Source organism: Bos javanicus, chromosome 6, assembly GCF_032452875.1.
Source record: "Bos javanicus breed banteng chromosome 6, ARS-OSU_banteng_1.0, whole genome shotgun sequence".
NCBI lineage: Eukaryota > Metazoa > Chordata > Mammalia > Artiodactyla > Bovidae > Bos > Bos javanicus.
Genome location: NC_083873.1, coordinates 11,597,998 through 11,622,756, shown reverse-complemented (window position 1 = coordinate 11,622,756; position 24,759 = coordinate 11,597,998). Strand labels below are relative to the sequence as shown.

Genomic DNA, 24,759 nt, shown 5'->3' with positions numbered 1-24,759 from the left:
TTTTGTGACTTGACACTGTCATCAGGAGGACTGATCAAATGTTCAACATATTTCTTAACTTATAATCCTACCACTTGGGAATTAATAAGAAATGAACAAAGTAAATTTTTGAGATGGAGAACTAATAAGAGTATAAGGAATGACATGCTGGGAGGTGATACAACTCCCCAGAAATATTTCAGAGTCTGTTCTGAACCAATAAAATTACAGGATTTGGCAATAATTCTGATCATTACCTGTGTCATGTATATATTTTCTTTATCTTCTAATCTTCCTATTCTAGCCTTTTCTATTCTCTAGAGACAGAGTGCAAGTTGCTCATGTAATAATACTGACAAGCTAAGGTTGAAATATAGGAGGTGAACAAAAATATTAGTTGAAGGTAATGCCTGATAGGGAACATAAAGACATTTTTTAGTGGAATAATGATCAACATATGTTTTTTGTATTAGAAGTTAAAGTAAGAACTGTTTAGCCAAGAGTTTGATGATTCTACACATGTCCTAGTTTTACAGAAGCGTTCTGTGAAAATGGGGTTATTCTAAAGACAGACTAGGCTTTGGTCAGTACATTTTACACTATTTCAACCCAGAACATGTGTTGTAATGCTCAGGTGGTGTTAACCGAGCAGAACACTGTGCGGTTCATAGCACACCCTTTCAATTCATACTTGTCGAGACCCGATGCCAGGAACCAGGACACAGAGTAAACAAAGCTCCTTTTTCATGGAGTTCATAAGGTAATGGAGGTAGACAAACTCAAACAAATTTTAAAAAATACTCAACAGTTCAGATGGCAATAAGTGCAACTCAAAAAAAGAAGAAAGAAAGAAAGGATAAGGGCTTAGAGATTGGTGGTGGTGGTAAGGACGTCCTAGTTTAGATAGGGTGGTCATGGTAGACTTCTCCGATAAGATGACGTTTGTGAAGAGAAAAGAAATCACGAAGTAAGGCAGTGGTTATTTATGGTAGAACATTAGAGCCAGAGGAGAAGAGAAAATACAGATTTCTGAGATAAAGCATTTTGGCCTGTTGGAGACGCAGCGAGGAGTTCCCAGGGCGAGGAGTGAAGCTAGTGATGGGGGCTGTATGGAAAGTGAGTTTTTAGTGGCATGGAGGGCTGGAAAGATCTAGAAGGAGTGTGCAGGCCTTTGTGGGGATCCCAGAAGTTGGTGATGGACAGGGAGGCCTGGCGTGCTGCAATTCATGGGGTCGCAAAGAGTCAGACACGACTGAGCGACTGAACTGAACTGAACTGGCTTTAATTGCACATGAAATGATAAGCATTGGATGGTTTTGCACAGGAAATTGACAATATCTACTACTTCTTTAAAGAATTACTATAGCTCTGTGTTGAGAAGAGGACTTCCCTGATAGCTCAATTGGTAAAGAACCCGCCTTCAATTAGGGAGACTTGGATTCGACCTCTGGATTGGGAAGATCCCCTGGAGAAGGGTAAGGCTACCCACGCCAGTATTCTGGCCTGGAGAATTCCATGGACTGTGGTCACAAAGAATCGGAAACCATAGCTGTACAAAGATGAAAGTGAAAAGAGCACTGAGGAGACAAGCAGGAGTGCAGGTGAGGGAAAACAGTTATTTGTTCCTGGTGGGTAAGTTGTAGCAGTGGAGGTGGTGAGAGGTGGTGCAGTTTTGAAAGGTGAGCTGATGGGGTACACTGAGAGATGAAATGTGGGATGGGAAAGACAGAGAAAGTTAAGGGTGAGACTGAGATTTTTTGCCTAAAAACTGGAAGGAAGAAGTAGCCTTTCACTGAAATGGAAGAGGAGAATAGCACTTGAGGCATAGAACTGGGGACCAGAGATTTTGGATTTGAGATGATCAGATTTAAAATGCTTATTAAACATCCAAGGAGAAACATTGACAAGACAGTGAGACACAGAGCAAGAATTAAATGACAATAATGTAGAAGACACTGTCAGATATTTGCTACATGTTGGGAAGACTAAAGAAAAAATACACAATAAATAGTTCAAAATATTACAATGCAATTAAAATATATAATAAAATCAAATAATCATTCAATTCCCTCAATTCATGATATCAAAATATTCAAATAAATACTGTTAAGTTTTCTTTATGAAAAGAACTTCCATGACTTGTAAGAATACTTAGTACTGTATCCAAAATGTAAACGTCAACCTCCCAAAATTAAGGAGGTTAAGAATCTCTACTTAAAAAAGTAAAAATAAAAAATTATTAATCTTGAAATGATCAGGTCACTAGCTTTTCTAACTCCTTAGTTTAAAATATTACATAAATGAATATGCTGGTTTATGAGTTGATAATGGATAAACCAAATTAAACCTCCAGGTCAGAAATTGTTCCCCCTTTGGGGAACATGTATAGGATTTTACCTGAAATTTTTCAGAAAGTCAGGTAGCTCCACAAAATTCAACTGAGGGCAATTAAAGGAAAATGTTTCTGTTATACTTGAAAGAACCTAATATTAGAACTACCATGAAAGCCTCTCCAAAGTTCTATTGAATAATATTTATAGAAAAGGGATACCAATTTTTTCCTTAAAAGAAACATGCTAAAATAATTATGGGGATATCCCTGAGATTTCTTTGCTACTGAAAAGGAAGAGAAAATTTAAGAAAGAAATATCAAGTTGCTGGCCCTCTGCGCAAACAATCAAGTATGTCAGAAAGGGCCAAGAACATGGAAACAGGATCATTTTAAAATGAAGGATTCTTTTTGAAGATAGGGTTAGAAAATAGATTTAAATAGATTAAGGATGGAAGTTTAAAGAACTTTAGCATGTAGAATAAACAATGTGAATTTCCTGTTAAAGTTATGAGCAAGCCTTTAGCAACCACTGAAATCAATACAGAGAGAAATGAGCCATCTCTGTTTCCTGATATGAATATTTTCCCCTAAATAGTCCAATGCAATTGCCAATACTTGTTTAGCTACAGACACTAACATAAGTTAATTGACTGTTAGTGTGTCTTTCGTTCATGCTTGCATATATAGATAGGTTTTTTTCCTTAGAACTGTCTATACTTTATCTTCAGGAAAAGTTTAGAAAGCAACTATATTCCAATAGAAATTCATATTAAAAAAAAAGAGTAAGAAAATAAAGAAAACAACTTAGCACTAACTAGGAACAAATCTACACTTATGGATAAAATGTGTAACTCATTCTCTACCCAAAGAAGCAAGCATCCCAACATGTTATATATGACTCATTTTAGGGCTCACTTTACAAAAATCTCACCATGTGCTCCTATAATATAAACACAGGCTTCTATTGAATCAGATGGACACAAATTTTAACATCATTTTGAGTAGCCCAATGAAATGCCATTGTTTCCTAAAGGTGATGAATGCAGTGCTGTGCTCAGTCGCTTCAGTCCTGTCTGACTATTTGTGACCTATGGACTGCAGCCCACCAGACTCCTCTGTCCCTGGAATCCTCCAGGCAAGAATATTGGAGTGACTTGCCATGCCCTCCTCCAAAGGACCTTCCTGACCCAGGAATTGAACCCATACCTCTGGCGTCTCCTGCATTACAGGCAGGTTCTTTACCCACTAAGCCAACCGGGAAGCCCAAAGGCGATGAATACCCCATTATTTATCACACAGGAATAGATGGTGGTGGTTTAGTCGCCAAGTCGTGTCTGACTCTTTGTGATTTCTTTGACTCTAGCCTGCCAGGCTCCTCTGTCCATAGGATTTTCCAGGTAAATATACTGGAGTGGGTTGCCATTTCCTTCTCCAGGGTATCTTCTTGACCCAGATATGGAACCCAGGTCTCCTGCACTGCAGGCAGATTCTTTACCCACTAGGCTACCAGGGAATCACACAGAATAGATACATATTTGTGTATCTAGTGGATGAACATTCTTCACACATTCTTTTGAGACCCACAAGAAAGTACTCTTGGAAAAATCTCTGAAAGTCACAATTATGAAAGAAATGCCTATATCCTTTCCATCCCATCTTTATCAGGATTTAATTTAAGCAGAGCTCTACAAGATTTCAGTTGGAAATAGGAATGCTGTATTGTTTTCTATAATTATATCATTACTTTGCCTAGGTATTTGAAAAAACTTCGCTAACTCAGCACACTCTGAATTCACTTTTCTGATCTCCGCTTTAACTGAGCAGCATCATAGAATCACTCTAGATGGAAGTGGTATTTTGAAGTTGCAAGAGGTTAGATAGAGTATCATTTTCACATGTATAATCATTTAGGAGAATCCCCACACTGTCTTGTAATCTGCAGATTGGCATATGATAGAAGTATGATGTATGGAGCATAACTACTAGTTAGTAAATAGCAACACTGTTGAATTTTTCAAAATGACTGGACTTGAAGAGTTGGCTTCAAACTGAGGAAAATGATTATCTTTGCCAAACAACAATTTGATGAAAAAAAAGAAAAAAACTGAAAGCAGGGTGGGTAGAGTGCAGAAAATAGGTGTTTACTCCCCTATTTGATGCCCCAATAAACATTTCATTGTAAGTATAATGACGAACTCAGCAAACTTTCAATATTAAGTCACTGATCCAGCCATTTTAAGTAATGGTTCTGAGTTATTTTAAGACGTAAGGAAGTGTTCATCTGATTATGAGAAATTGTTCTTCTTGGAAGAGTTGACTTCATAAATAATCATATTGGAAACAAACATCTTGGCTTCAACAGTGTTAAAAAAAATTGTTTTAACACATTTGAAAAGGCTTTTCCTTGCAACCATAGATGGCTGGTTTAAGGATGAGAAATCACTCTCAGTATATCATATTCTGTCATCCTATGCCAACTGCACAGCCTCTGTTTTCATTCCTTTTTATTGCTTACTTTATCTCGGTTGTCTTTCAGTTCAGTTGCTCAGTCGTGTCTGACTCTTTGCGATACCCCAAGAACCGCAACACGCCAGGCCTCCCTATCACCACCTCCCAGAGTCCACCAAACCCATGTCTGTTGAGTTGGTGATGCCATCCAACCATCTCATCCTCTGTCATCCCCTTCTCCTAGTCTTTAAACCCTGCTAATTTTGAAAACCAATGAGTATCAGGAGGTCAAGGACTCTCCTGCTGATTTAAGTAAGAGAGAGCATGGACAGGTGTGATGTTAGGTGGTTTCAGTGACCAGAATAAACTTGGAAGAGGGTGCAGAAATGAGTGAACATCTGACAGGGAGACCTGAGTGGTCCAGAAGAATAGAAATACAAGGGTATTCAGATGTGATATAAACCCCTAATCCCAAGAAAACAATCAGTGTTTTTGAAGTTAAAACCATCACTCCTGGCACTGTTTGAAAACCTGAACTTACTCTCTGCCAGTTGTCATCTGCTTTTTAAATTACAGGATATGGTTGTCCCTATATCTCATCTCAGGCCTTTTCATTTCTCTTCTCCCTCAGTTCTCATCCACATGTTGAACTAAAGCAAAAATTGTTTCCTTTCCTCCCCATTTTTTCTTTGAGATCTATTAATAGTGCAGATTTTAATGTGTACATCTTACATATTTCAGAGAGAGCAACAAAAGCAAAAGAAGCAGCATCAATGGCTTCCCCTTATGAGCCATTGTAACTAGTTGTAATAATTTCTTTTAAAGAGATAGTAAAGCTGATTTTTCCAGGGTGCATTTAGCCATGTCATCTGCATGGATGATACAATTGACAACTGTCTTGTCATTTTTTCATTTCACTTTCTTTTCTTTGCCTTGAAAATATTTTAAACTTTCCTGTAGTGAAATTTTTTTCATGGACTCTACTTTTGGGTTGTATTGGAAAGTCTTTTCCCACTTTGAGATTATACAAAACTTCTTCCACAGTGGATCCTAGTACTTATATGGTTTCATTTTTTATTCTTTAAATCATTGATCTATCATGATTTTTTATTTTGTTGTAAGATGTGCTGTAAGGATCCAACATGACAATTTTTCTCCAGGTGGCTATTCAGTTGTCCTATTGACTAAGACATTCACTTCCACAATTTTCTGCAAGACATTTTACATTGTGCTTGTATGGAGGATTCTAATTTTCCTATTTTAAATATCAATAAGTGGAACATATGATCCCAGGTTAACCTTTTATGTTCCTCTTACTACAAACAAAAGTGACAGCATTAAACCCATGTTAATATAAAGATCTACGGAGAACACTACTTATTGAACATTTCTCATATACCAGATATTATGCCACACCAGATATTGCTATGTCATATATTTCTGATGCCATGAGGGAGATTCAATTCACAGGTAAGAAGACTGACACCTAGTGAAGTAAAGAATTTATCCAAAGTCAACCCCTGGTAAGTAATAAAATTAAGATTTGAATAAAAGTCTGAGTTTAAAAACTTTGCTTTAAACAACTGCAGTAAGTTATTTTCAATAAAGAAATGCAGGAGATTTTAAGTGTCAAAGAATCCTACTAAATTACATAAAGTAAAAAATTAAGAAGGAAGAATGCTATCTGTCTGGCTTGAATCTCTAACTGCTGTTTTAAAAAGGATGCTTTTCATTGACTTTGCTATTTCACTGAGTCTAACTACTCTTGAACTATAACAATAAAGATTTACTTGTAATCTTGTATAAAATTTATATTATCCTTGAATTGGGAAAAATTGTCAACTTTAGTCTACCATTTTTTAAATGTGGTATATATATATATATATAGATATATATAATGGACTTCAAGTTGGAATGGAAATAACAGTCTGTTCTCTATGTCTGTGAGTCTGCTTCTGTTTTATAAATAAGTTTATTTGTGTCATATTTTAGATTCCACATACAAGCGATATCATATCTTGTCTCCCTCTTTCTGACTTACTTCACTTAGTAGGATAATCTCTAGGTCCATGTTACTGCAAATGGCACTATTTCATTCATTTTTAGGACAGAATAGTATTCCATTGTATGTATATATGTATGTATGTATGTGTACACTATACTCTGCTACTGCTGCTGCTAAGTCGCTTCAGTCGTGTCCGACTCTGTGCGACTCCGTAGACGGCAGCCCACCAGGCTCCCCCATCCCTGGGATTCTCCAGCCAAGAACACTGGAGTGGGTTGCCATTTCCTTCTCCAATGTATGAAAGTGAAAAGCAAAAGTGAAGTTGCTCAGTCGTGTCTGACTCTTAGCGACCCCATGGACTGCAGCCCACCAGGCTCCTCCATCCATGGGATTTTCCAGGCAAGAGTACTGGAGTGGGTTGCCATTGGCTTCTCCATATATATACTCACATACCACATATTCTTTATCCCAAAATAGTATGTAAAATAAGAAGTCTAATTAGATAAATACAAAATCATTTTAAGTTATTAATGTTCCATTTATTATTCAAACTTTGTCAGCCCATCAGTGGAACATCAAAAGGTTGGCAATAACAGATTTAGTTGTCTTTCATTTTCTTTTATTAATTGTCAATAATATAAAAACAATTATCTTATTTTCATTAAAATTTTTAATTATGAAAATATATTTATCTATAGGGAACTATTTGATGTAATAATTTATTATTTTAATTTATAAATATTCCTATTTGAGTATATGGTATATGGACTGGTCTTATATGTATGGTATATGATATATAACAATGGGTTTTTTCTTTTCCCACTAAATAAGTCTCTTTCTCTTTTTCAGAGGCTGAGTGACTAACATGCTTTCTAGTATTAGCATATGTGGGGCTGTTGTGGAGGATCAAGACAATCTGTTTCTCACTATCCCTTGATTCCCTGAGCTAACTCACAGGGTCTCTGGACCTGTTAAATCACAGATACGATATATACAGAGCAATCCTACAGCAACTCCCCACCACTGTCCTAAGTTACACCTCAGAACCTCCCTATTCTGAACTAAAGAATAAATAAAATGCTCCTGCTACAAATTAGTTTTCCAATTAATTTCCCACCCATGGTTTAGATGATACGGGAAAGGTCTTCATACAGAACAATCTAGTTGGAGTAATTTTTACTAGCTTATTGTATTGGCCATTTTTCCCTTCTGAGAAGATTTCCTGTTATAAAAAAGAAAAGAACTTTACCAGGGGGCCTGGTAAAGTTCTACTTGGTAACATCTCAAGTGTCATCATGAACTGATGTTGATACATTAGGTAATCTAAGAGAGAGGTCATGTGAGGCAGGGACTCTGCCACACATTTACCAGTTGTGGCTTCCCAAAAATAGCCTTTCAGTTCAGTTCAGTTCAGTTGCTCAGTCGTGTCCGACTCTTTGCAACCCCATGAATTGCAGCACGCCAGGCCTCCCTGTCCATCACCAACTCCCGGAGTTCACTCAGACTCACGTCCATCGAGTCAGGGATGCCATCCAGCCATCTCATCCTCTGTCGTCCCCTTCTCCTCCTGCCCCCAATCCCTCCCAGCATCAGTCTTTTCCAATGAGTCAACTCTTCGCATGAGGTGGCCAAAGTACTGGAGTTTCAGCTTCAGCATCATTCCCTCCAAAGAAATCCCAGGGCTGATCTCCTTCAGAATGGACTGGTTGGATCTCCTTGCAGTCCAAGGGACTCTCAAGAGTCTTCTCCAACACCACAGTTCAAAAGCATCAATTCTTTGGCACTCAGCCTTCTTCACAGTCCAACTCTCACATCCATACATGACCACAGGAAAAACCATAGCCTTGACTAGACGAAACTTTGTTGGCAAAGTAATGTCTCTGCTTTTGAATATGCTATCTAGGTTGGTCATAACTTTCCTTCCAAGGAGTAAGCGTCTTTTAATTTCATGGCTACAGTCACCATCTGCAGTGATTTTGGAGCCCCCAAAAATAAAGTCTGACACTGTTTCCACTGTTTCCCCATCTATTTCCCATGAAGTTATGGGACCGGATGCCATGATCTTCGTTTAATTTTCACCTAAATAATCTATCAGCAGGAGCTGTAACTGTGATTTGTGTGGATGGATGTCTTGTATGCTCTTGACCATATTCAAGTAACTCATTCAAACAAATCATATTGACCATATGTCAAATCTAACTGTGTAGAGTTCAGGTTGGGTCCAACATGGCCTTATTCAATGACAGTCTAATGTTCTTTACTTGAGACATTAGAATTGCATGGTTGGGACAACCAGACTTCTGAAACCAGTTAAGGTAACATACTCTGATTAGGGAGAAAGTGCATATGATGGTAGAGGACCAGAAAAAGGACACATAGACACCAGAAAGTTCAGTAACTTCTAAGACATGCTGATAATTCAAGTTAATGACTATCAGACGACATTGTTTCCAAATCTTGACAAAAATCCTGATCGCTGAGTGTTCAGAGCACAACTAATTCACAGCTAAACTTCTGGTGCATTTCTTTCTTCAACAGCTCCCTGCTGCTGCTACTGCTAAGTCACTTCAGTCGTGTCCAACTCTGTGCGACCCAGAGATGGCAGCCCACCAGGCTCCCCGTCCCTGGGATTCTCCAGGCAAGAACACTGGAGTGGGTTGACATTTCCTTCTCCAATGCATGAAAGTGAAAAGTGAAAATGAAGTCTCTTAGTTGTGTCCGACTCTTCGTGACCCCATGGACTGCAGCCTACCAGTCTTGGTGGTTTTTTGCTTACTCTGGGACTCCAAAAAATCTCAGTATCTCTGTGCCTGGTGCCCAAACTAGAACCTCACTGTCTACTGTCCATTACATTAATGTGATGCCTCAGACCAGTTAATAGATTTCTGATCTTCAAATACATAGAGCATTTCTTTAGTGGTTATACTAAGAGTTCGCTTTTTTAAGTAGATCACGTCTCAGTCCAAATGAAGGCAATCCTAATCTTGATTACTTTTTCAAAACCCAATTACCTGGGGAAAGAGAAAGGAAATTATACCAACAAAGAACTTATGTTTGTCCTGATGGCCTTATGGTGAGAAGCCATTGAGAACTTACAGTAGAGATCTGAATTTACTGCAAGGATCTTTAATTCATGGAGCTATTCAATGGTTCCATAAAAAAGTATACGTCTCCATGCTCTCTTGTCACCTGGTAGAGGAAAGAACTGCACTTTTCTTTAATTGTGTGTTATCTCCCAAATTGTGTGTTGTCATTTTCCAAGGCTGAATTCAAGAAACAATATAGAATAAACAACTGGATTTCTTTTATTCAGGGACATAGCCATAACCCACCTAAACATGAAACTGAATGAATTCTGAAAGTATTTAAACCTTATTGTATCTTCAGTCCAAGAAAGAAAAGGTAGAGAGGGATGTGTTTATATCATTAGACTGTCTTCCATTTTAGGTAGCCAGAGTACTGGGATCAGATCAGATCAGATCAGTCGCTCAGTCATGTCCGACTCTTTGCCACCCCATGAATCACAGCACGCCAGGCCTCCCTATCCATCACCAACCCCTGGAGTTCACTCAGACTGACGTTCATCGAGTCAGTGATGCCATCCAGCCATCTCATCCTCTGTCGTCCCCTTCTCCTCTTGCCCCCAATCCCTCCCAGCATCAGAGTCTTTTCCAGTGAGTCAACTCTTCGAATCAGGTGGCCAAAGTACTGGAGTTTCAGCTTTAGCATCATTCCTTCCAAAAAAATCCCAGGGCTGATCTCCTTCAGAATGGACTGGTTGCATCTCCTTGCAGCCCAAGGGACTCTCAAGAGTCTTCTCCAACACCACAGTTCAAAAGCATCAGTTCTTCGGTGCTCAGCCTTCTTCAGAGTCCAACTCTCACATCCATACATGACCAATGGAAAAACCATAGCCTTGACTAGATGAACCTTTGTTGGCAAAGTAATGTCTCTGCTTTTGAATATGCTATCTAGGTTGGTCATAACTTTCCTTCCAAGGAGTAAGGGTCTTTTAATTTCATGGCTGCAGTCACCATCTGTATTGGGATAATCCATTCTCAAATCTTGCCATAATGGCTTACATTTTAATGTGTACCCAGGCAATGCAGAAGGAAAATAGGAAAGTCAATCCATATACCAACACTGTTCAATACGATAGTACTGAGATGATGGACATGTTCTATATCTGTATTCAGTATGGTAGCCACTAGCCAAATGTGGCTATTGGACATTTGAAATATAGCTAGTGTAACTGAGGAATGAATGTTTAATTTTATTTAATTGCAATTAGGTTTGTATTCAACTGGCCACATGTAGTTAGTGGTTACCATATTAGACAGCACAGCTACTGACACAGAAACAGCAATACTCCATTCTGAAGTTTGGTTCAGAAAGATACATATCAGAGATACCAAAGATTTGAGTTTGAAGAATTTCAAACTCTTACTCTATCTTCTAATTTCCAGTAGAGAACTCATCCTCATGTTGCAATCTCAACATTACTCTTCATTCTGGTTAATGATTTATAGCACCCAGACTGTACTTCCCCAGTGGAGTATAAAAGCTCCCAGGGAAAAATAATGTGATGTTAAGATGTACCTCTAATGTACTGTAATCCACCTTAGACATTTAAATATTTAGTATAATAATTTGCTTGAGAAGAACATGATGTATGCTTTTAACAGATAAGGATAATTTAGACCAGTAAAATGTCTAAAGGTGCACATTATTAAAATAGAGAAATGATTTATAGTGCAGGCTGCATACTCTTTATTTTTTTCTTAGGTCTGTGTATGTGTGTGTGTATGTGGTTATTAACTGTGTGGATTCAGGGCAGCAGACACGTACTTTCCAGAGCATCCCAGGTTTTTATCTTTTACTTAGTTTTGGCAAACCTACGTGACTATATTTGTGCTTCAGCTGGCCACTAAACAGATCAGAGCTCTACAGCAACCTCAGACTTCTGAAATGATCTTGAACATGTCAGGAAAACACCATAAGTGAAATTAATGAAATAATTGGTAGCTGTAAAATCTGTTTATCATAATTCAAATTGTAACTTGTGACCTCTCCTAGTCATTTATCTATGACAAACATTAAAAAAAAAAAAGGTATCTGTCACACATCCTATTCAAACCACACGACAGTTGCTTCTGCACACTGCCGTCTTCTCCCTATCACTCCCAGGACTGTCTGGAGTGCTTCACTGTGATTAACCTCTCAAAACACCAGTGCAACTGTCCTCCCATCCATTATCATTGTGATTGTCATATAGGCAAAGTCCTACTTCTCTTTACTGCCCTCTGCCATGATTTCTCATAACTGCACCAAAAACAAAAGTTTTTGTGACTCAGCAAAGGTTTCATGCTAACCAGAGGGAATTTTAATATGAAATAGTGATATGGGAGATGGACAGGAAACCCAAGCCCAGATGCTAATGTTCAAGAAAATGTATTCCAACCTTTAAAAGATCCTGTATGGGCTAACTCTCTTGTCAGCCTTGTTTTTATCTAAAATTCCTTATCTTTCCAGAGATAATGGTTCTTTTAAAAATTCATCCCTAAACTCAGGGTTGGTCTCATAGTCTAAAGTCTGTGTTCTTTCTTTGATAGGGCAACCCTCAGGTCTCAATAATCTACAAGGTTACATTTATTTTCTCATGTCCAAAATGGTTGGAATAGTCCAGGATGGCTTTTTGTTTTCCAAATCAGGGTCCCTCTGACTCTACCTTGAGCCTGACTGACCTTCCTTGTTTTACTGGGACATATCTCATTCTTTGATGAGGCATTTTCCCCCACTCTTGCTTCCTGAGTGAAAATGAAAAGAGCAAATCTCTATACTTGACAGCGATTTGGGTTTTTTTCCCAAAAGTTTTATGGTTTGGTTTTCTGGAAATTCCTGCTAATCCTCAAATACATCCTAATTTACAGCTAGAGAAAAGAAATGAACCATGGGATACTAAAGAAACAAACAAACAAAAGTCTGATAACAATAACAAACGACAGGTCTTCTTAGAGAAAAAGACAGAGGAGCAATGAGACACCCATAGATGTCTGCCAGGATTTTTGGCAAAAAGCAAGATACAGCTTACACATAGTATCAGGTTGTTAGGTAGGTAGAATAGGAAAAAGGAGTCCAAAATCCTGGTGGCTAAAAGACAAAGGGAAAAGCCCAGGAAAAGGGAGCAAAAGAGAATCTGCTGTCTCCAGAAAGAGCCCCAGGTGAAATAAACACACCCCCTTCCTGGCTAGCCCTAATTTGCATGGGGCCGGCTCAAGGGAGAGGAGACAAAGCGTAAAAAAAGAGGGAGCCAAGATGGATTGAGGCCTTCTCCTTGGGGTCAGCCCACCCTCAGGCCTTGAAGGTATACAGTACTTTGTTTGCTGACTAGAAGTCTGAGCTGTAACTGAGCTGTAACACTGGTCCTCTGTTTCCAATCTTTGTTGTGGTGAGACAGAACTGAGGGAATTACACACCCTCCTGACAAAGTCAAAGGAAGAGGGAGAAAGAATGTTTTCATACTGTAGCACAGAATTGATATAAAATAATTACTCTGAGTCATCAAGGCAATGCTTAGCTACATTTAATCAACTGTCTATATTAAGGCAAGGAAGAATATAATAAAATTTATAAAACTATATATACTTTATATTCTTATGTCTCACCTAAATTCTGAATAATTTGGTTGTTTCTGAATTAATTCATGTGATTATATCACCATACTAGCTGGGTAACTTCTGAACTAGTTAAATGTTGTCATTTTCCTACTCTGACTCATGCTGACATTCAGTTATGGAGTATAACAAATGATCCTTTTAAGAAGTAGGGTTCACTTATTTTTCTTGAAATGTATTTGTCTGCTAAACTACTATTTAGCAGGCAATAGCTAAACACAATTCAATTCCAAAATCCTATTAGTAATTTGTAAATTTAGAGTTGGCAATTTTTGCTAGTTTAATATCTTTCTATCAAGTTGGTTTTAGTTTAATTCTGTAGTTGAGTCCTCCAGTTCTGGACTTCAGTAATATAACAAACATCATATCATTTATCATACTCTCAGTCTGCTCTATACTATACACATAACTGAAGTGAAAAGCAGCTATTGGCAATAATGTCTTCTGGTGTGTTAAAAAACAGACTGCTAGCTATATCTTAATCCTGTCACTAATTATCTGACCTGGAAATTATTTAGTTTCCCTGTGTCTCTGCTTGCTTAACTGGAAAAACAGCAAATTTACTCTCAGTCTTGATGTTGATATTAAAATATATACTAAAGAGTTGCATTTAAAATTGACAGAAAATAGATTATCATTTTTATTATTTTTCATAGTCACAGGATTATAGCTGTTATCTAATGAGAAGAAAAGTTCCCCTATCATTTTCCTACCCCAATTATTTTCTCATTATAGGAATGTGCTAAAATATGGCTTTGGAAACCTGATGGATGATTCTGAACTTATTCTTTTCGAGAAGTACTACAGTAACTGCTGATAGCATTATTCGGATTGTTTAATCTGTATGAAAGTCTTCCCTGATAGCTCAGTTGGTAAAGAATCTGCCTGCAAACAAGAGACCCTGGTTCGATTCCTGGGTCAGGAAGATCCACTGGAGAGGGATAGGCTAACCACTTCAGCATTCTTGAGCTTCCTTTGTGGCTCAGCTGGTAAAGAAGCTGCCTGCAAAGCCAGAGACCTGTGTTCAATCCCTGGGTTGGGAAGATTCCCTGGGGAAGGGAATGGTTACGCACTCCCGTATTCTGGCCTGGAAATTTCCATGGACTGTATAGTCCATGGGATCACAAAGAGTCAGAAAAAGCTGAGTGACTTTCGCTTTCTTCTTTCAATCTGTGTAAACTAATAGAAAAGAATACCCCGTTTACACTAAAGAGAGAAATCTCCCTGAGTCTATTTTATATTTTTGTATATGTATGAACGGGGGCATAGTAACAATACTGAATGACAGAGAATTACTATTTTGCTATAATTCTGCCATTTATGTAGTAAAAAAACGCAACATCCTTATTTCTCATTAGCAAAACATCAAGGGCTCTGAATGTTGTGAAAGCTTCCCTTTAAGTTATGATAGAAGCTCAGAACAATCCTGTATGGACTCCTCTCTGGTTAGCACAGAAAGGTGAGTTGTATTTGATTTGCAGTTTTATTATTATCAACTCATGCATTTTTTTCCTGTGCATTGTTGGTTTTTAAGCCCTTCATTAATTCTGCTCAAAGGTACTGAGAAAGACTTTGAATTTGAGGGAATATAATATCTGAGTCTTAGAGACTAAATTGTATTTTAAAAGAACAGTGAAGAGATGGTATTTACTTATATACTTTAGAATTACATAAAACTACATATAATACATATTATATATTCTAGTTGATATATAAGAGAGCAGAAATAAATAGCATGTTTATGGAATCATAAGAGATTCAGTGGGTCTGGAAATTCAGCAACCTTATGAAGAAAAATTGTGAGAGATAGATTATAAAGGTGTACTGAGGGAGAAGATAAGATTGTGGAAGTACTCTGAATGCCCTATTTATTTTTGATTTTACTTTATATGCAATGGAGAAATATTGGCACTTTTTAATTGTGGAAGCAAGATTTGTATGGGACAAGCAGTTTGTATTTTAGCAATTTAATCCATGCCTGACTGGATGAAGATATGGGAGAGACACAACTGTCTGAGGAAACAGAGACTCAATTGATTGCTCTTGGTTAATGGAGAAAGAATAGATGATTAAGGGTCTTAGAGTGAAGGGATCCATAGAACTTGTTGACATGCTAGACATAAGGTAAAAGAGAAAAGAATCAAAAATGACTCTGGAACATAATAGGTCACGTAGCTGAAAGAAATGGCGATATCATTTATTGGGATGAAAAATCCAGAACAAGAGTATGTTGTCAGTGGTTCTTGGGTTGTGTTCAAGTGAACACATTTAGTATGAAGTCTGACTTTTTAAAAAAGTGGAACTGTTCTGGATGCTGAAAACAATAACCATAGTGCTATTCAAGATGAAACCATGAACAGTAGAGACATTGCGTTCAGAGTAAAGAATTTCAGGGTGTCAGAAGGCTCATAAATATTAAATTCATCAATTTATTTATAGGTAATTAGCATGAGATCTGGAGAAGGCAATGGCACCCCACTCCAGCACTCTTGCCTGGAAAATCCCATGGACGGAGGAGCCTGGTAGGCTGCAGTCCATGGGGTTGCTAAGAGTCGGACAAGACTCAGCAACTTCACTTTCACTTTTCACTTTTCACTTTCATACATTGGAGAAGGAAATGGCAACCCACTCCAGTGTTCTTGCCTGGAGAATCCCAGGGATGGGGGAGCCTGGTGGGCTGCTGTCTATGGGGTCGCACAGAGTCGGACACGACTGCAGTGGTTTAGCAGCAGTAGCAGCAGCAGCATGAGATCGGAGAAGGCAATGGCACCCCACTCCAGTACTTTGCCTGGAAAATCCCATGGATGGAGGAGCCTGGTAGGCTGCAGTCCATGGGGTCGCGAAGAGTCGGACAAGACTCAGCGACTTCACTTTCACTTTTCACTTTCATGCATTGGAGAAGGAAATGGCAACCCACTCCAGTGTTCTTGGCTGGAGAATCCCAGGGATGGGGGAGCCTGGTGGCTGCCGTCTATGGGGTCACACAGAGTCGGACAGGACTGAAGTGACTTAGCAGTAGCAGCAGCATGAGATAAGCTGGGGATAGAGTAATCCTTTTTCCTAGGCAACAATTTTTGAAATTCCCACCTTTGAGCCACTTCCTCAAAGCATGGCCTCTAGAGCAGTGGCAAGAGCAATTTGGAACTTGCTCAAGGTACATCTTTAGATCCCACCCATTACCTACTAAATCAGGAATTCTGGCATTTGGGGGCCAGAATCTATGGTTTAAGAATATCACCAGGTGATTCTGATTCACTCCAAAGGGGCTCAATCTTGATTGCACATCAGAATCAGCTGGGGGTTATTAAAATATATTGTCTCCTGGACCACACCCAGTGATTTGACTGTAGACAAGTGTGTGACCTGAGCACCAAGACCAGAAATTTTGAAAGTTCCCCAGGTGATACTAATGTGCAGCCAGGGCTGAGAACTGCAGTTCTGAAGAGTAATGACAAAGAAATCCTAAGAGGAGTGTAACTCAAACTTTAAAGTGCAAACCAACCATCTAGGTTACTCTTAAAAGTGAAGATTCTGATGCAGGTCTGGGGTACAGCCTGAGAGTCTGCATTGCTAGTCTGCTCCTCTGTGAGCAGTGTAGACCACAGACCATGTTTCAAGGAGCAAAGCTCTAGAGCAGATTTGCCGGACATATACGATACATTTTCCACAGTTTGAAGAAACAATGGATTAGCTGGGGGTGACTAGTTTGGCGTAAGAATTGGTTGCTCAGGTAAAAATACCAGAAGTGGGAGTAGAAGCCAGTAAAGTTTACAAACATGTTCAGTTTTTACAATGTTTTTAGATAAATGCCAAAACACAAGTACTTTTAAAAGAATTGTTGTTTTTGTTATTTAGTCATTGAGTCATGTCTGACTCTTTGCGACCCTGTGGACTGCAGCATGCCAGGCTCCTCTGTCTTTCACTGTCTCCGAGTTTGCTCAAATCCAGGTCCATTGAGTCAGTGATGCTATCTAAACATCTCTTCCTTTATTGTCCCTTTCTCCTCCTGCCCTCAATCTTTCCCAGAATCAGAGTCTTTTCCAATGAGTGAGCTCTTTACATCAGGTGACCAAAGCATTGGAGCTTCAACATCAGTCCTTCCAGTGAATATTCAGGGTTGATTTCCTTTAGGATTGACTGGTTTGATCTCCTTGCAGTCCAAGGGACTCTTAAGAGTCTTCTCCAGCACTTTTTAAAAAAGACTAGTCTTTAAATAAAAATACTGGGCCAAGTGAAAGAGGTCAAAATCAAATTTTTGCAAGTAGGCACCAAGAGAATCATTGGGTCATCATATTTTTGCCATGTTTTCCTGGAGAGGATGTGAGTTTAAGTTTCTAGTATAACTTTGATTGTCCTACTAAATGTTATTCTGGAAGGATTAACCCATATGGGCTCATACTAATCCACTCACAGGTCAATAGCAAAGTATTTCTGTTTGTGTGTTTTCACTTTAGTAAAAGTCAACCTATAATTTTGGGACTTCAGAACTATGGGGGAAAAGATCCCAAAAGTGGACTGTATAGTATTTTTTGCCACTTTTGAATATATGTGCCTTGGTAGTTTTAATGAAGTTTTTATTTAAACTTCTTTGGTGGTTGAAGGAAACCAATTTAACTGCATCCCTTTATGGATGACAGTAGTCGAATCATCACTTGTCTATTGGGCCCAGCCCCAGCAATATCTTAATTAGCAAAGGGATCTGAGTCTGAGGTGACAACTTACCCTCTGGCTCTTGAATTCTATTTGCTTCTTCATTAATCAAAAGAAAAATAAATATGTTAGAATGATTAAGTAAGAGCCCTGCCTTTCCATCAAACGTTTAGGCTTCTGGAGTTAGGAGACATGGGCACTTCCTATTGTAAATTACATTCTACCAGTTCACTTATTAATAAATGAGTGAACTGATCTGGCATGGAAAAAGGATGAGAGATTAATTAATAGTGTTTAGTAAATATTAAAATGAATTGGTCCAAAGTTGAGTTAGATCCCATGTATTCCTAATATGAGTTAGCTCCAAAATATAAAGCCATCTCCCATTTTCCCAAGGAGAAGGTCCAAAAGGTTTGTGACTTTTTTATTAGCTATGCCATAACTATAAAATATTAACCTTTAATATTTAATTTATTAAATGTTATAAGACTTTCAAAATAACATATATAATTATCTTATTTAGATAGAAGTATGCTTTTTCACATTTCTTGTGAACACTTATTCGCTTTTCATTATGTATCAAAGTAGTCTTATCAGCTTCAGAGTTGCTTGTTGAATCATCTTCACTGAGAGAACATAATTTCGTCTGACCACATTTTTTTAGATAGAACACATTTTGGATTAGTATTAATATATGTTATTCTCACTGGAAAATTTATCCTGGGAGCATACAATTGCAAAACTTTAATAATTTTTATATTGTCCTGTGTACATGCATTTATGATCTCCAAAATATAACCATACTTTCTGCTTTTTAAGTAAACTTTACAAGCCTTGTTTACAACAACACTTGCACCTGTGAAATCATCCCAATGAGAGGAATGAAGAAATCTGTATTAAAGTTTTTTCTTGTTTCGTTCATCAGTTTATTCAGTTAATCATTTAATGGTAATATTGACATTTGTGATTTCAAGCTAACATGTTTTCTTTCCCAAGCAGTATTTGATTAGTCAAAATTTAGTAAATTGAAAGAGGATGGGTTATAACTAGACTTTGTAAGAACTTGGATATAAAATAACTTATCTTGAGGGTTAATATTTTAGGAGGAAAAAACCTTTGGCTTATATTTGTGTAAGGCCAGCAGTAATAATAAGGTATAATTCATAGAATTTTTATCACTGTTTTAAAGCAAATTCATATTAATTATCATTACTTCTGAATTCTACATTCAATTTTATTTTGTGTTTTTATCTGAAACTGATTACAATGAATAAAAATTATAACAAGCAACAGGAAATTCTCTAAAGGTTTTATATATTATATAAAAGAGATATACATACTTTCTTTCATTAGACTGAGTACCTTGTGGAATATACTCTAGTGATGATACGTGGGAGCAAATTTAATTCAACCTTAATCTTAGGACTTTTTTCCTTTAAACGTAATAATGTCTAAATTTGACCCTATGGTAAAAAGTTATTTTGATCTGTATATTATCAACTTTTGCTAGTGCAAAAACAAACTCAAAATTTCAGCAGCTTTCCACAATATACATTTTTTTTTTTATTGTTCTGTATGTTACTTGATCCAACCAGTCTATTCTGAAGGAGATCAGCCCTGGGATTTCTTTGGAAGAAATGATGCTAAAGCTGAAACTCCAGTACTTTGGCCACCTCATGCGAAGAGTTGACTCATTGGAAAAGACTCTGATGCTGGGAGGGATTGAGGGCAGGAGGAGAAGGGGACGACAGAGGATGAGATGGCTGGATGGCATCACTGACTCAATGGACATGAGTCTGAGTAAACTCCGGGAGTTGGTGATGGACAGGGAGGCCTGGCATGCTGCAATTCATGGGGTCGCAAAGAGTCGGACACGACTGAGCGACTGATCTGATCTGATCTGATGTTTCTTGAAAGCTCTTCTTTCCTGGGCTTCACTGAGCTCAGCCCAGCTCTAAGAGTCCTCTCATGCCTCTAACCATTGTAAAGGAAGAGTCACCATCTGAGAGGTGATGTTCTCGTGGCAGAAGGCAACTGCTTAGATAAGACAGAGCCAACCCAGACAAAGCATTAAAGCTTCTATTTGTGTGTCACATCTACTCACACTCCATTGACTGAAGAAAGTCTTATGGCTAAGCCAGTGTCAATGGAGCAAGAGCATATACTCCCTATCAATGGGAAGCATGACAAGGGTTGGGAGGAGACATATAAGTGTGAGCAAATAATAAATCTACTCTAGCCTGTAAGCTGATAACTAAATTGTTTTGCTGAGTCCCTTGCAATTTGTGAAATTTTCTTAAAAATCATTAGAATCAAAGTTAATGTAATTGAGTATGTAGGACACACACTATTTTTGAGTACCTGTAATGGCCATGAATCAGATGAAGGTCAATCACATGAAATATGAAGATTATATGAGATCTGAGAGAAGATATTGAATATATTTTCTGATGTACTTATATTTCCTCATGATGCCATCAGAAATAGTTTCCTTCATGGTTTTTAACTTCTTAGAATAATTTTCATGTCTGAAGCCTCTTTGGGAGTTTTGCTTCCTGTACTATTCTTGTCACTGCAGTATCCAAGTCTGGTTCTCTTCCAGGTCTCCTGGAGATTCTAGGAGGTATTTAATTTCCTTTAGTATTTCTGCTAAAGTAGTTAGGCTAAACTCTTTTCCATATATATCCTATGGAATGGATATGTGGCTTCAAGAAGTTAATGTATAAGAAGGTACCTAGCATATGGAATGCATTTTAAAAGTCATATCCTTTTCTAGTCCTAGGATTTCCTTATGAAAATGTTGATATATTTGCTACTCTTAAGAAATGCTTTATTGTTAATTTTTGGGCATGATGTCCTCAAACTCTTAAGAACAGCTTACCCTGTTTCAGTGTCAATGATATTTCTCATTGATACTAAAAGCCTGGGAGTGATAATGAACATAAGTAGAAAAACTTTTCTACTTATGTTCCCGCCACTGTCTGATGATGTCTCTTAGCCAATCATATGTCCTAGATTATCAGAGGACAATTCCAACTTACAATATGCTGCTTCATGTCCCCATAAATATAATTTTATATATAACATCTATGTTTTATGTTTTGCTTCATGAAATATATGCTATCCTTGGAGCTTCCAGCTTGGTGAATATGGAGATTCAGGGAAAGGCATGCCCTAGAAGAGGGCATGAAAGCTCCTGCCCTTTCCTATAACCTCAACATATGCATCTCTTCCATCTGGTTGTTCCTGAGTCATATCCCTTTGTAACAAACCAGTCATCTAGTTTTGGGTTCAGCTCCCAGATGATGTGTTCCTTCTTAGACAACTTGACAGAAAAATTAGGAGAGGATACAGAAAGCAAAATTTTGATGATTATAAATTTGTGACCAAGAAAGCCCTTCAAAATATAGGGCTCACATATCCTGTTGGATCACTTTTTCTCTGGGCTTATATGCATGAATTTTTCATGGATATAACTCTATTGTAAGACTCATGAAATACACAATAATCCATGTGCTTATGAAGGATATGGGAAAGATAAGATCCACAAAAGACAAAAGAATCATATGCAAAAAGAATCCAATTAAAGAAATTGCCAAAAGTTGACAAAGAGCTAGCACTTAATTGAGGAAGAGGAGGAGAAGCAAAAATCTGCATAGAAGAAGAAAGTTAAGAGCCTTCCTAATATTCTTTCTTACGAGTGATGGTTTAAAAGTTACATTTGAGAGAACTGACTTCCAAGGAGACAAACAGAAGTGAAGAATTTAGGCTTTTGAATTCACCTGCTTAAATATTATTGGAAAAATGAAGAAGAAACTAAGATTCTTAGAGCAAGAACTTCATGATAAAGAAGAGAAAGAACTGGGAGGAAAACAAAGTGATGCAGAAACTTTTGAGTTCAGATGTTGAAAAAAACTGGGTGGAAGAGATCAGGAAACAACACAGACTTCTCCACCAAGCAGAAGCAGCAGGAAAGACTCATGGAGGACCATCAGATGGTCCACAAATTCCAGTTTTATGTGATCGAAGCTGGAGAAGAACTTGGAAGCTTCAAAGATTCAGCCACAAAGCAGAAGCTGATGAATAAAACTCTTGAAGACTGTTTGAAAGTTGAAGTAGAAAATGGAACACTGAGTGTTTTGGGCACCACAATTGGCAGTAAACAATTGACATTCACATTAAAGAGTTTTGAACCGTAGAAGCGATGGGTGGCTGGAAAGCTCCACCGACAAGAAAGGAAAACAATTCTGGTTCAGCCAGTCACCAAAGTTAAGACACGAAAGAGACTGGCTGCTTCTTTGAGCAGCCAGTGATTTGGAAGGAGCGTTTCTCCTTCAAATTGATCATCATCAGAATATATCAAGTGCTTCCCTGGTGGCTTAGCTGTAAAGAATCTGCCTGCAATGCAGGAGCCACAGGAGATGTGGATTCACCCCCTGGGTCGGGAAGATTCCCCTGGAGGAGGGCATGGCAACCCACTCCAGTATTCTTGCCTGGAGAATCCCATGGACAGAGAAACCTGGCAGGCTACAGTCCATGGGGTCGCAAAGAGTCAGACATGACTTAGCAAGCATGCACAGAGTACATTAAACACAATTGGGGGAATGTCCACTTTTAATGTTTTATGTAAATTCCACCTACAACTAAAAAGTTAAGATTTGACCACCTGTCCCTATATATTATGGGTAAGACTTTGAAACTGAACCCCTTTCCCCACCAAATGGTCAGTGTATCACCCCCAGGGTGCTTTCTGTGAGTTGTTGCTCCCAATAGACATTGTTATTTTCTCATGGTTTTCATCAAGTAATTCAGGTTGTTATTTTTTAATATTGTAGTATATTTTTTAACATGATATGAGTGTCACGAAAGGTTATCCTGTGCTAAAATGAAAATTGCTCATGCCCTGGGGACTTCTTTTCTTCCAATGCCTGCCTCCATTCACTATCCAGTCAGCAGCCCAAGCAGTGGGAACTGCAGACCAGTCTTCCAGCGGCGAGTGGAGCTCTCCATTCTTCAGCAGGAAACTGCTGCATAGGCACTGAGGACACCCCACCTTCAGCCCAGCCTGGGACCTGGGATTGAGTAGCAGTAAATTTGGGAACTGGAGAAGTTGATTCATCCTGAAATCCCTCCTTTGTAACAGTCTTTAATGCAACAGCCTGAGCTTCCTTTTCAGTCCCTTTAGGGACTCTGAAGAAGTAGAGATTACGTGTGACCTTCCATGGGTGTTCACAAGAGAAGGTGCCATGCTTGTGCCGAACTTTCTGGGTCAGCATCCACCACTTCAGACTCACCAAGTGAGCCCCCTTGTAAAGGATGGTCTCTGTCATCCTCGCTAGAGCCTTCACATGGTGCAGAGGAGCGTTTGTATTCTGCTGAGTGACTGTAGGCAGGTTAACATAAAGTGTCGCTGTGAGAGGCTGGTGACCAACCCTGGGTCAGTCACCACCAGAAATCATGGCTCACAGAAGGCTGCCTGGATCTGGCTGGTGAAGATTCCAGGAGTTAAGTGGCCAGCAGTCGGAGTGGCTCCAGTGGCAGCTGCAAACTTTAGCACAGCTCAATCGCCAGTATTCTTGGGTTATATGATACTGGTATCAGCTGAGTTTGCCAGCGAAAGCTTCTAAGCTTTTCCCGGTTTCTGTACAGATTTATGAATTAAATTCCACTTTTTTTTTGGTAGATATGCTGTTCCCTTTGGAAGTCAAGGTTAATGTCACCTAGTGGGTTACTGCTGCAAGGAATCTGTGGGCATCCTTATTTCTCATTAGGAAAACATCAAGATCCTTGGATGTCATGAAAGTTTCCCATTAAGTTACAATAGGAGCCCAGAACAATGCTATGTGGACTCCTCTCTGGTTAGCCCAGAAAGGTGTTATATTTTTATTTGCACTTTTATTATTATCAACTCACACAGGTTTTCAGGTGCACTGTCGGTTTATATGTCTTTATATAGTGAATGATCATGATGTTTTCCAGTTTTTCTTTAGAAACTGATTTTTGCAAAGTTGGAAACATCTTTTATGTAACAGCTAGCTTCAACACTAATCCCTCAAATGGGGTCCTAAAATACTTTCTCAGTTTAGACTTTCTTTTTTAAATTGTTTAACAAAGATCTTGTTAAAATTGTTTTAACAAGCAGCTTTTATTTATTTATTTTTATAGTTTTTGGTAAAAAAAAATGTGAGGTACTGAAAATAGTTTTTCAGGAAACTAATCTAGCAGTGGTAGGCAGAGTTGTTTAGATAAGGACAGCTCAATTAGTACATCAGTTCATAATTGAAAAATGAGACAAGGTTCTGCAGTCAAAAGCCAGAGATGGAAACAAAATTTAATGAATAAGCGTCAGATGCCTTTTAAAGGACGTGGTGCTAGTGGTAAAGAACCCACCTGCCAGCACAGGAGATGTAAAGACATGTGGGTTTGATCCCTGGGTTGGGGAAACCCCTAGAGGAGGGTATGACAACCCACTCCAGTGTTATTGCCTGGAGAATCCCTTGGACAGAGGAGCCTGCTTGGCTATACTCCATGGGGTCGCAGAGTTGGACACGACTGAACTGCTTAGCATGCACACAAACTTTTTAAGGGAAGAATGATAGGAATTGGTTCAATGTACGTTCTAAAGAGATATGTCACAAATGATCCCAAAATTTGAGACTAAGAAGAATGTA

General features: G+C 38.4%; 1 pseudogene; it reads right to left on the bottom strand.

The window, feature by feature from the left end:
- Window positions 1-23,030: 23,030 nt before the first annotated feature.
- LOC133250036 (small ribosomal subunit protein uS2-like) lies at window positions 23,031-23,886 on the bottom strand (annotated as a pseudogene).
- Window positions 23,887-24,759: the final 873 nt, after the last annotated feature.